This window comes from Mastacembelus armatus, chromosome 5 (genome assembly GCF_900324485.2).
Source record: "Mastacembelus armatus chromosome 5, fMasArm1.2, whole genome shotgun sequence".
Lineage (NCBI taxonomy): Eukaryota > Metazoa > Chordata > Actinopteri > Synbranchiformes > Mastacembelidae > Mastacembelus > Mastacembelus armatus.
In genome coordinates this window covers 21046410-21059958 of record NC_046637.1, presented here as the reverse complement: position 1 = coordinate 21059958, position 13549 = coordinate 21046410, and the positions used below count along the sequence as shown (strand labels likewise).

General features: G+C 40.7%; 1 protein-coding gene across 4 annotated transcripts in view; it reads left to right on the top strand.

The window, feature by feature from the left end:
• The first annotated feature begins 12768 nt into the window (after positions 1–12768).
• Positions 12769–13549, top strand: part of sulf2a (sulfatase 2a) — a 31564-nt gene continuing 30783 nt past the window's right edge. For all 4 annotated transcript variants that reach the window (XM_026306049.2, XM_026306050.2, XM_026306047.2 and 1 more), the window contains exon 1: positions 12769–12893. The gene's annotated coding sequence lies outside the window, so the exon portion shown is untranslated. The remainder of the gene's footprint in view (positions 12894–13549) is intronic.

Here is a 13549-nt window from a genome sequence, read left to right as displayed (position 1 = left end):
CGAGAGAGAGTGTGTTTTGTAGTCATGAACCTGCACAGATAAAGAAAGTTCTTGGTGTCTTGTCATTACACAATAAGCCACCGGCTAGCTGGCTAGGCGTGTGCACCAATGTGTGTTGAGACCTGTAAACTGGCAAAACACTGTGTGTGAATCATCAGGCTTAGTGGGGCAACACCACTGTCAACACAGGCTTGCCCACTGGGAGAGGCTCAACAGCAGTGGTGGTGCAGCCAGACTTGCATTAGCTGTGAGTTAGGCAAACACAGATTTAAAATGTTATCCAGTGGATTTAAGCAAATTCTCCCCAAAGTCAGGTACGCATAAAAGCAATCAGACTGCCGCAGTAGGTGAAACGTGCTGTGTGTATAATCTGACTGCTGATAAAATGGTAATAAAGTTATAAAGGGAGGTGTGAAGAAAAGCAATTACACTGCAGTAGTGCAATATAATTGCTGTGCATATCATCTGCCTGGTTTTATAAAAATAACAGATGGTGATTATTGTAAATGCTTCTTTAACTCCACTCCTAATGTTTCTATCAATGCCTTTAACTTCCCCTAAAAGTAAGACTAAATGATAAATAACGCAGCCATAATCTTGCAAATGAAAAATAAAAGTCTTGCGAATAAAACCCCTTATTCTAGTGTGACCAGTAGTCTGTGGTAGCTAAAGTTGCCTTATGTTTGTGAACTTTAGGAAACTACTTTCTCATCTATCTCTTGCTCTATGATTTGCTATGTTACAAAAGAACATGTCACTGATGTGTAACACAGATATTTGTTTGTTTCCACAGATGTATTTAGAGATCTTCTTACTGGAGATTGCAATCAATGTCAAAGCAGATTACGCTCATTATTTGCTGTGTGTGACCCACTACAGGCTTACACTGAGTTTGCTGGCCTGGCAGACCATCTTTTCATAGGGTTAAAAAATTTAAAAAATAAGGGATTTTGTCTCTTTTGGGTTGCATTACCAAGGTTAGCCACTCAAACCATCTGGCAGCAAGAGTGATTGAATCAGTGTGACCTGATATGCCATATCCTGCTCTCTGGTCAAATTCAAATCCAAAATACAGTTTTTCACAATTACAGCCATACATCAGGAAGATTCTACTAGTGCTGGAGTGTTAATGTGTCGTCATCAGTGGAAAGTAAGTAGTGGGATCATTTCTAATGTTATGTATATTTGAGAAGTGCTTTACATTAATTCAAGATTTATAGTGATTTCTCTACCAAAAGGTCTGCATCTCTTTACTTTATTAACTTAATGATTATGCTAAAAACTAATTCATCATTGCATTTAAATAAAAACTGCATTTGGGTTTGAATGTGTGAGATGGGATGGTGGAAATGACTGAGCAATCTCTGCATGTCAGACCTTGTCAGGTAAGACCAGGCCAGAACAGTCTCAATAACTGATAACAGAAGATGTGTTATTGTAGCACTGACTTAACTGAATCATTTCAAAATAAGATTCATTGTTCAAAATTTGTGTGAATGTCTCTGTAGGTGTATGTGAGCCTGTGTGCATGTGCACCGGAGTATGACAAACCAGTCCATCACAGTGACTGTGTAAAATGCTTTACTGTGCATCAGCTCAAGTTGTAAACTACAGCAGTGTGTTAATTTGGTTTGTAACAAATTGCCTTAGGAGCCCCCTTTTTTTTATGACGGTGTCCTGAACAATCCGCTATCTCCAGGTAGCACTTAGCCTTTCCCCGAACTTCTTTCTCCAACTATATATCTCACCTCTTTCACTCACAGTCTCATCTTTTTGTTGATTCAACTAGTTCAACACGTGAACTAAAATGAATCATCTTTCTATAAATTTATCATTTATCCAGTTCATTTCTCTGCGATCTGTCTGTTTGCCTGTGACAGCAAACCAAACATGTTCCAGGAGATACTTGTCAAGCTCACAGTAATGCCTGTAATAACAGCTTTATTGGTAATCACAACAATAATTGTCAGAGGCATATTTAAAGAGATTAAGGGCCCCTCTCACCGGGTGCAGGCTGTTGTTTCACGTGCTACGATTCTACCACCACCTTGAGAAGCTGTGCAAATACAAAGGGTGAAGCTATTATTTGGTCTTCGTGGTTACAACAGTTTTTAGGACCGAGAACAGGACTGTTAAGGCAGAACATGTACTTTGGACGAGAAGCTCTTCATGAGTATGACGAGACTCCTCTTCCAGGAGCTCAGGGCCTTTGGGATATAATGAAAAATAAACACTGAGACTTGATGTTGATTCAGAGATCAGTGATCCATGGGTTATTACTACACACTTCTCCCTGCTGCTCTCCCATGGCGCTTAGAAGAGTTTTCTGTAACCTAAGCAGTTTGCCCCCCCCCCCCGCTGTCCCTCCTTGCAGGGCGATGGATGTCAGACACTGCTGTCATGTCTCATTTACACCTATTGCTTTGCAGCTGTAATGAATATATGGAGGGTATTTATGACACTAATCTTCATGAGCTGAGATATTCTCACTCAAACTTCGGGTCGAGTCAGTTAATATGATCGATCAGTTCATGTGATAACCATAAGCAGCAGTTCTTTCACAGGATACTTGGAAATACACCTATGAATTTTTACCCCACAAACCAAAAACAGCCTATAAATGTTGTGTAACAACTGAAGTCCTTCCCTAGTTTGTCTAAATGTCTTCTGTCATCAGTAAATATATGGGCCATATGGGAACAAATTAATGATAACTTGAAATTCCCCTTAATGTGTGTGTCATTAGAACATAGGCTGGAGACAGGAGGATGGAGATGAGGATGTCAAGGAGAAGCCACTAAAAGACAAGTCCTTAACTGATGTAAAAAGATTCTCAAAGTTTTTCAATATAAAATTAAACCACCTGGTCAACTACAGCAACAAGACGCTTTCATTAAAAATGTTGAGAAACATTTTCCAGTTGTGCCTGCCTGTCTGTACTTGTAGCACTTAAAATTAACTGAGCTGGTGGCGCCCCCTTGTGTTTTAAATTAGCTAATGTAACAATAATGGAAAATATGGGACTGATTTGATTAGTATTGTAACAGACAATCTGAATTATGTCATGTAAGATAATGCTATTGTCCTGCTGCAGGAGCACACAGGCCTGTGATAAATAAAAATAGGAAGGGCACAGTGTGAATTTGTCTCTGTTGTTTACTAAACAATTGTTTAAGCATATCTATAGTAATGTAGCTAGAGCCAAACTTTGGTATGTAAGTTACCTGGCAACAAACATAGTCTAAAATGTAAGTAATCTAGAGTTAGGGTAACTGATACCCGCCGTGGTCTTCAGGTGTATGCAGCTTTAAAAAGGTAAAGTCAATGGAAAGGTGTTCTACCCCTGTACCAGTCCCGTTTGCAGTGCTGTTATAGCTATGCACAGGATTACTTTCATCAGACTGTGAATTTGATATTAATAGGCTGTGAGAGATGTTTGGTGATTCAATAGACTGAATGAATTATAGATGATATGTCCTGGAAAATATCACTCTAATCTCTGAACAAAACATTAAGAACTCAAGAGCTATTAGAGTTTTCTTCCAGTCTGCCCCTAGCTAGAGACTGGTCTGTCATAAAACTCTTTTAAAGTTTTTACTAAGACAGAGTGGTCCAATGTGTTTTTTTATGTGAAAACCTTGTCTGCAAACTAAGCTGTAACTACAATAGTCTGGTAAATTGGTTTAAAAAGAAATGAAGTAGCCATTTAAAGTTTTGCAAGCCAAAAATGCCCAATTCAGGTCGCAGACTCCAACAGTTGACCATGTTTAGTATACATACCTCATTATGTCACTTTTTCCAGTGTGAGCACACTGCAAAACCTTGTTTTTGAGTGTTTCACAGAAAACATTATGGCATGGTCACACTGGCAAAAGCACAGGTGTAAATATTAAAATGAGTGGCGACTGATTCCATATAACTGTTTTGATGTTGAGTGTCCCACATGTTGGTTCAGTGTCATATTGTAATACTGGTACACTTGTACAGGAACGATCCTTAATGTTTTCACTAACCCCAAAACTCTTCCTACCTAGGAGTTAAGGTCTGCTATGAAAAGCCTTATAATCACTTATTATTATTACAAGTTAAATCTAGACTTAGATATTGACAAATATACATACAAATGTGTTTTTCGATGTGTATATCCGCAGTCTAAGTGCTCTTTTTCACATAGAGATAGCATACAGTATGTTGTTGCAGGTAGTACAGATTATAATGAGATTATTATAATCTGATTATATGTAACACATTGCTCCTCAGCCTCTTCATGTGCAGGGATTTTATAAATTCACCTCATCCCATCAGTAGATTTTTCTTGTGCACACTGAGCTCAGTGTGTGTTGAACACAAGGTTGCTTTTGGTGCGCCGTTGCCCCCCCCCCGACGCACCCCCAGTCCCCTCTATCCATCCATCTGTGCTCTTCACTCACTGACTTTGTCTCTCCTCTGAGTGCGTTCCAGCCATATTGTGGTTTGAAGTGTTTTTGCTTCTAATGAGCCAATTGTTCTTGTGTTCTGTTCCCCTCAGGGAGCGTTGTGTAGCTAACAACATTCTGCTCACAATCATTTTAAAACATATTCACTGCACCGGGGAGGGATTGAGGCCAACAAAACAATAATGCCTTGGAGCATGTACAAAATGAAAAATGTGTTAATGGCAATCGCACTAGCGAAGTGACAGCGCATTCTTTTCCTGTCAATTAGATCTTGGTTATTCAAAAGCAATTTGCAACTCCCTGCAGAGTAAAATGTGTGCCATCTCCCAGGCCTTACTCTATGATTGTGTAAGTGATGTATTCATTCCATTTCTCTGTGTGCGTCCTACTTTGAGACATAGACATAATATTAAGGTTAGGCACAAGCCACAGTACTCTATCCACATAGTGTTCCTCATATAAAAACAGAGAGAAGTATAGGTGTGTTTTGAGGTGTGTGTGTGTGTGTGTGTGTGCGCACTTCTTTCTCAGTTCACAAGTGTGCCCAGTTCACAAGGGGTATTGATACAGCTGGCATTCAAGACCCTGATTAATTGCCATGGCATTTGGCTGTTCTCAGTAAATGCCATATCCCATGCTGAGTGTTTGGGTAATGGATGTCTGCCCATTGTGGTCCCAGCATCGGCCCTTCCTTGCCTCCTCCTCATCATTCTTATCTCCTCCTCTCTCCTCTGTGCCTTCTCCTCCTCCTCTGCTTCACAAAAGGTTAGCTGTGCTTTATCAGCAGGAATAGACACATGAGTGGACCTATCCCATGCAGCTCAGATGTCAGTGCTCTTGACAGTTTTGTCCAGAGTGGGCCTGCTTATAAGAATCAGCCTCCTGTCTATTTCTGACAGCACCAGTTGAAAGGTAGCTTAAGGTTATATCTTCTCCCTTCTTCTCTTTAATCTATAGTAAATATGTTGTGATAAGTGCAGGGAAAGAGCTCTACCTTCAGTGTGTATACCCTCAAGACCCAATTTCAGTTTGTCTCTGTATCTCTAAGAAGAAAAAAAAAAAGATATGAAGAATTAGCTTTTGTCCTCAAGTGAATTAGTTTGCTCTATCTTAATGAGGTTTGCCCTGTCAGAGGGAAGAGTCGAGACCCTGCATGCTGAACAGACTGAAATTGGAACAGAATATTAGCTCCATAACTGCAAAAATACCTTCTTTTCAGCTCTAATTCCAACGCTGTCATGCAATTACCGTTATATACAATTTTATCTTGTCACTTTCAAATGGAAATAGAAGACCAAGCCGAGGAGAAATCATCTTATTTTTTCTTTTTTTTTTTTTTTCTTTTTAGAAAACTAATTCCAAAGTCTAATTAACTGCAGGAAAACATGTCACCAGTTGGCTGGAAACATCGAACGTAGTTATGCAAATGGAGCCAAGGATTGTAGAATGAGATTTGACAGAATCTCATTCTGAATGGTGCAAGGCCAGATAGAAAGATTACTCAGCCGTATCTGAGTGGAGGCAAACAGGAAGCGATGAGCCTGGTAATTTATTGTGTTTCTGTTTCTCCGGTTTGACTTTAGACAGCTCATTAAGTGGCGAGGTGTCACCGGGCTGGACAGAAAGACAGAAAGGAGCATTTCTCTGCGGGGCCCTCCTCTGCTCTGTGTGCATCAGCTCGTTTCTGCCTTTTGCGTTGCTGGCATAATCTCTGACTTTTTTAATATGAGGTGCCAAATAAGATTTTACGCAATTCATCATTTTGCCCATCATAGGGGAGAGGGAGATGCTATTTCATCCTCCCACTTGTCTTTAGCCTGCTTACAGGGCTGTTTCAGGGCAGTGACGCAGAGGTGGCCAGAGGCTTGAGATAAGTAGCAGAGCTCTGTCTTACACTTTTTTGGGATGTGATGATGATGATGATGAAAGCCACAGTATTACACCTGCAGATGTCATTCTGCTGTAGCTGGCTCGTGTTACTTACTTTTGTGAAGGTGCTGAAACTCAATTTATATTTGTCTTTGCTGAAGAGTACATGCTCAAATATGTACACAAATTGTGAGGATATTACACTGACTTTGATATGGCCAGACACCCACTATATATTGTGTTTGTGTATGTAGTAACTAGTCCTTGAATAAAGAAGGTAGAGGTCAGGATTAGATATCAGATGTACTTTAAATGTTAGGATATGTTTGACTCCATGCATATTTACAGACGTAGCTAAGGAAAAGGAATAATGCACTATGCAAGGTATTTTCCACAAATAGTTTGTACAGTAGAAATATTGCATTTGGTATATTTCATTTGAGAAATGCTAGAGTATTTAAGTATTTAAACCTCAAACATGAACTCATAACGTAAAGCAGCCTCTGTAGACAGGTTTATGTATAAAACCATATTCCCACACTGTGAGAATGTGTTCCCTGCAGCACTGATCTCTCACTGTGATGTCAGCCCCTACATCAGGCTCTTCAGGAGCCCTCCTCACACTCCTCCTCTGCCAGCTCCTGATTGTACACCAGTAAGTATATGTTTACAGACACAGAGAGACATACTGGAAAGAAGCGACGTCCACTTTGGTACAAACAAGTAATTAATTATTGAGAACCCTAAACACGGCTGCTTGCTAATCTACATAGCCGTTTAAAGCCTCTTGATTTATAATTCAGACCCTTCTTTCGCTCCAGTGAGTGCTAAGATTGGAGGGCTCCACTTGAAGCCCCTGAAACTTCACTGGGGCAAGGTGTCCTGCATGACTGAGTGCATGCATGAGCTGCTCGCATAAGTATAGGCATGTTTGTGGTGATCACCATTTGAGCATGTAGACCAAGCGCGTTCACATACAGATGTTCAATTAATCATATTGTAACATTCACCTCTGTTTCTGAGTAATTCTGCTCCTCTGTGTAGATGCCCTCACTCCATTTTGAAGTGATTACAAATGTATTTGTACTAAAAACACTGGGGTGCCTTGTTAGACAAACCCACAAGCGCTTCCTATTTAATATGTGAGGCAGATTACACTGTGCAGTACACTTGCACAGTGCTGTACATTAGGAATGCAAAAAGCACAGCGTCAAAGGAGTTTTAGTTAATTAGCTGGAGATGTGATGCTGGCTCTAGCTTGTAACAGCTTGTGTTCCTTGGGACTGCTGACCTTGACGGGGGGGGCGCTCTTTGATCTGTGGATCCCACGGTCGGCTAACAGTTCCTCAATCTCTTCTGTGTGTGTGTGTGTGTGTGTGTGTGCGCGCGCGTGTGTGTGTGTGTGTGTGTGTGTGCACCTTTAGTGCATGTGACTTATCCAGTCAGTTCTTCCTTTGCTTATTAAAAGCTTGAAACTATTCATGTTTGACCATTGAGAGTTTATGGTGTTTGTCTGTAGAAAATACTGTTTTGTTTTTTTTTTCACTACAGAAAAACTGCAAAAATGTGTCTCTTCTATATTAAAGGAAATCTGGCAGCATTCAGTTTGATTTCAGTGGTTTCTTCAAAGATTCAGTTTATCATAAGATTTTACATTCTGCACATGATTTAAATTTTTTTAATTTTATTTCACTTTTGATACTTACAGAAGTATAACAGCTCTATAAATGTTAATTATGAAAAAATAACTGAGCTGGTTATTTCTACAGTAACACAGTACATGTGAACATTTTACCAAAGCAATATTTCAAAGGCATGCAGGGTACAGAAAGACAGCGTGGGCAGATGTAGTTTTTGTCATTAATATTTCAGGAAAAAGAATGTAATATTAACCACATATTAATCAACTTTTAAAATCAATGCAGTTGTCTCTTCAACCTCCGAGTGATGTATCGGTGTTTTTGTTGCTCTCCTGGTGCACAGAGGAAGATTTATTCCTTCCAGAGTACACCTCTCCCTGCCAGCTGACAATCAACCAACATGGGCGTCTTTAGTGAAAACTGGCAGGGTGTCCCAATTCTCATTACTGTGTGCTAATACATCATGTACTAATACACATTGTTTTGGCAGATAGTTTACACAAGAATCAATGTAATACACTGTTTTGTACTAAAATGAAAGATACAAGCCAATCAATCAAGCTTCAGTTTGTGAACAAAATTTTATAAATGAAAACTGGAACTTTTAAGCTGAAATTTTATTTTACCAAAGGCTTTTTGGCCAACCAACATCTTTACTTAAAATTTTCCTATATGTGGTATATACTTCTGTTTGATATTTTTCTACTGTGGAGATATGCAGCTGGATCATTCTAGTGTTTTTTATTCCTTTTCCTTAGCTACGTCTGTAAATCTGTTGTTGTTTTTATGTTTCCTTCTCATTGCCAGAGTCACTGTATAAGTAGGAAAGCAGTGCAAAACCTCCTCAGGAAGGTGCTGCAGGAAAATATACAGTCCGTAGTACAATTAGGGAGAATAAAGCACTTGTCACATTTGCCTGTATTGAAGATTTTTTATTTTATTGCAAAGATTTTACTTATTTAGACCTTATTCATTCTAAAAGCTTAGCAATTAAATTTGAAATCTGTGGTGGAGAAAACTTTGCTCAAGCCTCTGTTCTTTTTAATTGTACCATTCAGAGTTGTGGGACACTCATAAATGAATTATAACATCACCTCAGGCTATGGAACCAACTGCAGGAAAACAATAGTCGCTCATAACTGAATTATTAACTATTTATATTTTCACTGAGAACTTATAACATGACAGTGACAGGAGGGATGAAATAAATAAGATGAGACATGACAGGACAATGTGCGTGCGTCGTTGTCGAGGTGTACTGATGTCAGGCTATTCGGCTAATTTATGGCTGGCATTCTGATGACCTTCTGCACCAAAGCAACTCGAGTGGAGAAAACACGGTCCAAGAGCACAGCTGCAGAATGGGACCGATTGACTATTTAAATTTCTAATTAGCCAAGAAGCTGTCCTTTGGACTTTAATTAATGTTTGTATGTGTGGTGTGTGTCTGGGCACTGTATTTAAACAGACGCTGGAGGTATGTTTATAGTATAAAGCTGTGCAGGAGGTGGTTGGTAGTTAATGTGTGTGCCTGTCTCTGAAGCCATGTGCTCAGAGGTTAGATGGCCCTTTTACTATTCTACCTGCAGAAGCTGTTGTGCTATTTCCAGGAGAATTGTTTCACAGTGCCAGAGCTTCTCTCATTCTCAGTTCTGTCAATCCTGTGTCCTTGAGTCTCCACATTGCCAGCTCCTGGGTTTGTCTCTCTTTCTCCCACTGTTTCTGTTCTTTCTGTCTCTGTTTCTCTTCATAATGTAGCCATGGTGATGTAGAGCTGTCTCAAGGACCCACTTGCACATGCAGGGATTCACTGAATGTATGAAGGGCAAGTTGCAGGGGATATGTGTGTGTCTGTTTGTCCTACCTTTGTAAGAATCATTTGGAGCATAATTCTGTTGGAGTGAGGACATTTTGGCCGGTCCTCACTTTTTTTAGACACACGTTTCAAGGTTAGAATTAGATTAAGGTCAGGGTTTGGTTAAGGGTTGGCATTTTGATGCGATGTTTAAGGTTAGGGTCTGGGAAGTGCATTATGTTAATGAGTGTCCTCACAAAGATAAAAGTACATGTCTGTGTGTTTGTGTGTGCACCTGGTATTACTCACACTGTGGGGACTTGGCCTTCCTTGTGAGGACTATGCAGATTCTGGCCCCCAACATGTAAATTATCGTGATGACTTGGTGTTAGGTTAGTGTTAGTTTAAGGTTAGGTTGAGGGTTAGGGTTAAACAAGTAGTGGTTAGGGTAAGTCCCCAGGAAATTAATGTAAATCGACATGATGTCCCCACAAGGAATGAAAACACTCTTAGGTATGTGAGTGTGTGTGGTGGAGGGATGTGAGCCTTGGATCAAGTAGCCCAAACCAAGAGAATAATAGCAGGAGTGCACTCAGAGATAGAGAGAGCTGGCAAGGAGGAGAAGACAGTGAGGGGGTCTGCCTCATTTGCACTGAGTCCTCTCCTCTTTACACACCCAGCTGACAAGGGATATTTTTATCAGCCTGGCACACACACAGCGCAAAAAAGGGACACATTCATTTGTAACAGCACACTCCCAGCCAAGGACAAGATCTCAGCAGGATAGAACATAACTGTCTTTCTGTACTATGAGAATTGAAATCATTCATGTTTATTTATGCACCTGCCTTGGCACTATCATTCTAAAGTGGAACACATGGCCTTGCATACTTTGCTTTCAATGAAGCTGAAAACAGAAAAACAAAATGTGTTCCCCAAGTATGGAGATTTCTCTCTGCCAACACAGACATTTGTCTTCTTTTTTTTTGCACCTTGTTTTTTTTTTTATTTTTATTTCCAATTTCTGTTTGTGTCTTTTCTTTCTGACTCTGTGAGAATTTGTTTGAAACAATAAAAGTTAGAAGTTATCAACCTGTAGATTTCATATAAGGAAAGTTTACCCTGCTCACTGTTCACACTGGTTTGATTTAGAATACATCTGTTGATCTAATTAGACGTCAGCCAGATGACACAGCTTAAGTGAGAGAGCGAGTCAGAGAGTGAAAGCATGAATAAACCATGTGCTAAAGTGGTGTCACTGGGCTGCTGTTTTGGCATGTTCGCATTGCTCGGGAAAAACATGGCCGTCTCTGGGGCATTGTCTGTAATTCGACATGTTAGAGCAGCTAGATGGCTCCTTTATGACATCAACTCATATGCATACAATAGTCACTTTTCCAGCAGTATATTTTGTTTTAAGATGAATATAAATAGTGTTAAATCCATCCTTTTACCGGGATTAGTGTTGTATGCACCTGACGGTAAAGCAGTGAGTATAATTTTTTCTGTCTTCAAATACTATGTAAATCCCTTGCTCTGAATTGTATATTTTACATTTGCGAGGAACAATTATGACAAGAAAAATACCGCAAAGCAGCAGGGTTTCATCTCTTTGTTGTGACACAAATACCACAATATGCCAAGCTGACAAACAGATGATCCATTGCAGGCGTTGTAATTGAAAACACAGAGAGGGGTGGACAATTAATCTCTTGTTCACCCCTGCTTCAACTTTCTATGGAGAAATACCTTGAAATGCAGATAATAGATAAGAGTGGTATTGATTAGATGGGGAGGGAGAAAAGGTGAAGAGGTGCAGAGGTTCTCCATCACTAATCTCTCTGGCTGTGACTGCATCTAAATAACCTGCACAGAGGGATAAACAGGCATATCCATCATGGGACGGCTGGCACAGACAGTGATGGATGCATCCGCCATCCACCAACCTCTTCTGCACCTCTCATTCCTGGTCAGGTATGGGAAGTGACATTGGCACTCAGGAGAAATACCTGGCTTAAACTGAGCAGGAAAATGTCTGTTTTAGCTCTGCTATAATGGAAGGATTCAGGGCAGACTTTATGTGTGTGCCTGTGTGAGTTTGTAGAATTGTCCCTTGTCCTCCATCCCCTTGTCTTTTTGAGTTTGTAGGATTATCCATTTTGATAGATCCTGTTTGTTTTGTCAGAGAGGAAATTGGTTTTGTGGATTTGTGTGTGAGTTAGAGTCTGTGTGTGTGTGTGTGTGTGTGTGTGTGTCTGTGTGTGTGTTTGTGCATGCGTGTGTGTGTGTGTGAACTCACCCACAGATATTCCTTTTGTGCACGTCTGTATAAATTGATTTGGGTATGTGTTTCTTTTCTATCTGCGTGCCCATGCACTGTGAGCCAAATCCCCTGTGCTGCCTGGACCCAGTGAGCGTATCCACGCCAGCTCGCCACAGAGGTGCCAGCCTGATGGATACGGTGTGTATGCCAGGCTGTGGCTTCCCTCCCCACCCCTCCAGCATTAAGATTGATCCGTCGTTCCCTCCCATTCCTTTCTCTCTCACTCCTCTGTGTGCCTCTGCCTTTATGAGACTGTGAATAGGTGAAGCTCACAGGCTCCAACAGATGGCCAGAGCTACCCTGCTTCACTGTCTCATTCACACACACACACACACACACACACACACACACTACTGCCCTGTGAATGAGAAGCCAGAGAGAGAGAGGAAGAGGTGTAGGAAATGTGTCACACTGTAAGAAAAGAAACAGGAAGCACGACAAGACAAGACAGACTAAAACTAACAGAAACAGAGAGCGAGTGAAGAATAACACACGGACGAAGACAGAAACAGAGAAATGACAGAATAACAGCAAGAATATGCAAAAGAAGAGGAAAAGGGATGCGGGAGACAGAAACACAGCTGAAAAGGGAGTGAGGGCAAAATTGAATTGTAGATTGAGGGACTCTCACTCCTCCCTCTTTCCCTCCCTCTTTTATTTATCTCATGTGAAACCACGCCTCCATCCTTTCACTTGTCAGTGCATCTATAACAGTGAGCTGTCTGCACTGGGCTGCATGGGGGTGAGACGAGCTCCTCACTCTGCCAGCACAGGGGACCGGATCTGAACGGACTGGACAGGACTGGATGTTACTGGACTGGCCAGAACAGGTGTGTGAATTTGTGTTGGGCATGAATGCATTTGTGAAAGATGACAGAGTGCAGCATGCATATCACTCAGTGTTTGGCTGTTTGTACCTCTCCAGGACTTCCTTTCAGAGTAGCGTATCTGGAAGGTATAGCACTGGAGCTTTGCCCTAGTTTACACTTGAATGCTCTGATCTGTTCTGTTCGCCTGAGATTTATGCATGGAGTCGCTAACGGTGCTACTCATCAGGGTAAGAAAAATAAGACCTCTTGTTCATTGCATGCACTGGACTCTTTTCACAGAGCATGTTGCTTTGAAAGAGAGCAGTGGGGAGAGATGCTTCTTTTTTGTCTGGTGAAAGTTGGTAGATTTGAGGATGGACCTTGCTGTCATGTGCTGTGTTTTTGTTAGGTTCTTTAAGAAATGTTTCTACACATCTTATAGTACACTGTTTTGCTGTGCTGAGAATTCATTATATTCAGTGATCAAGTCAGTACAGTTTTCACAGGTCTTTGGTCTGTCTTAATTTCAATTTGAGGTTTCCTGTTTCACAGTCTTTGCTGTTTTAAAATGTGCATTCACTGCCTCAGCATTGCTTTGTATTTACTCAACCAAATATAATCCTGACTGTTGCTGCATACTGTGTAGGGATTAAAAATTAGTATAAACAACAACTACA